The following is a 2,244-nucleotide window of genomic DNA, read 5'->3' as shown; positions in this document are numbered from 1 at the left end:
TCTGGGTTTGCTTGCAACTTCGGAGAGTCAAGAAGTCGGAAGAAGTGACCCCCATGTTCCTGTCTACAGACACCCTGTCCGGCATGCTCATAGGCAGGCCCTCCTACCCAGTGCACATCCCCTCACAACCTCGCCCCTCCAGTCAGCTTGGCCCCACCTACATGCCCCCCCCCCAGCTCAGAATTAATTGCAGGAGCCTTTTCTGGACAGGTGAATCCTGGTCTCATCTCAGAACTCAGGGCAGTTTGTTTTCCTGAGGGAGAAAGAGCCCAGTCACGGTCACCACTGCCCTTCCCCTGAGCTGGGAGGAAGCAGGAGGGCCATTGTGCTGCCCGGGGCTCTGCCGTGCCTGTTGGAAGGGGCCCCCTCTCCCAGCACTCTGTGTCCCTGCTGCCCCCCAAGCTGCTCTGACACCGAATGCCCCTCACAATTCCTCAACTCTTCTGGTCCTGCTCCGATCTCATCTGAGCCTTCTGCTTGTACATTGTGCTCCCTGTGGTCTCTGCCTCTCCACCTGGTAGCCGCCCTGCCCAGTCCCCACCTGTGCCTACCCCTCCCACCACTGTAGCCACCTAGTGGACCCCCATCCCCTGTGCTGCACTAGGCAGGTCATTGAGGCAAAATCGCCAGACCCTTGGGGACAAAGGGGCCCCAGAGCCTCGGAGGGAGAGCCAGAAGCCCATTTTGAGTGGGAGCCGCCTGGATGGCAGTGGTTGGGTCTGGTTTCTCGGGGGTCATGCCAGACAGGCAAAGCAGTGCACCTAGTGCTGAGGGAAAATTACCTTCCACCCCGAATTCTGCCCTTGGACGAGTGGCTGTCCATCGCCTCTGTGGCTGGACTCATGTTTCCTTCCTGCGCGGCTGCATCCCGGGGAGACAGCTGCAGGGTGTGCTCCAGCAAAGGGTACTGGGAGGAGGGCCTGGGGCGCAGGAAGTACTAGTGTCTCTAGCCAGGCTGTGCTGGTGAGCTAATGGGTTTCTGGGTTCATTTGGCCTTTTGGAAGCTGGATTCTGCATAGAGATGGGCACATTAATATATGGGTCATGTATATGCCAGCCTGTGGAGGGTGTTGTACAAGAAAAACACTCCCTGCCTGAGTCATTTCTGACCCAGTGACCCTATAGCACAGGGTAGTACTGCCCCTATGGATTTCCAGGGCTGCGGGACTAAGCTGCCGCTCTCTCCTGGTAGCAGCTGGTGGTTTTGATCTGCTGACCTTACAGTGAGCCAGTGTGTGAGCACTGCACCACCAGGACTCCTTAAGCAAGGAGTGCTTAATGGGAGAAAGCTGGCTCTTCCTTTCTCCCTCCCACCCCTCGACCCACAAGGCATATTCTGGGCTGTGGGGCAGCAGAAGGGGACAAGGGGGACACAGCTGTGCCCTCACAGACCCTGCCCTGGGGGCAGAGAACATAAACCCACTGTCAGGTGGTAAGGCGGGATCATCCGGCTCTGCTGGACTGCTGGCGGGGACAGGTGTCCTGGGCAAAGGGAGTGGCTCCTATGTCAAGGTGGGGTGTTCATTGTGTGGTGGGGGGGGGCCCTGAGAGAAGTCCAGATTGAGGGCTTCTGGGCCACTGAACTAATAACACTTCCTTTGATCTGCTTCTGCCCCAGTGGCTTAGTGGTCACGTGTCAGGCTGCAAACTGCAAGGTCAGCAGTTGGAAACCACCAGCCGCTCCTTGTGAGAAAGATGAGACTTCCTGCTCCTGTAAAAAGTTCGTTTTGGAAACCCACGAGGGCAGTTCTCTCTGGTCTTACATGTTGCTACCAGTTGAAACAGACTCCTTTGGAGTTTTGCCTGAGGGTCTGGAAGGGGGTGGGCTCTGGGCACCAACACAGTGCAGCAAGACCAACCTGTGTCCATAGGGCAGTTTGATAAGGGTGGACATTTCATTTACTATGGCATCCTGATGGGCACCCGCCGCCCCCTACCCCAATCCCCTCTCAGCTGGGGGAAGTGGCCGATGCAGCTGGTTCCCTGATGGGGCTGGGGAATGGGGTTTAGCGTGGCTTGAACCTTGATGATAGAGGTGCAGTCTCCCCACTTCAGGAAGTGCCAATTCCAGAGAGAAAGCCAAGTCCCACAGGTCTCCCAACAGCTAGGCAACTCGGCTGGTTACTCTAACCAGGCTAGCACGCCCTGATGCCAGGGCGCATTGGGGGTTTACAGAAACATTTTAAAGTAAGAAGAGACAGTTCACTTGGAACAGCCAAGCCTTTTCTCTGCACAACATGCGAC

The sequence above is a fragment of the Tenrec ecaudatus genome, chromosome 2 (genome assembly GCF_050624435.1).
Source record: "Tenrec ecaudatus isolate mTenEca1 chromosome 2, mTenEca1.hap1, whole genome shotgun sequence".
Taxonomy (NCBI): Eukaryota; Metazoa; Chordata; class Mammalia; order Afrosoricida; family Tenrecidae; genus Tenrec; species Tenrec ecaudatus.
This window is presented reverse-complemented; position numbering follows the sequence as displayed.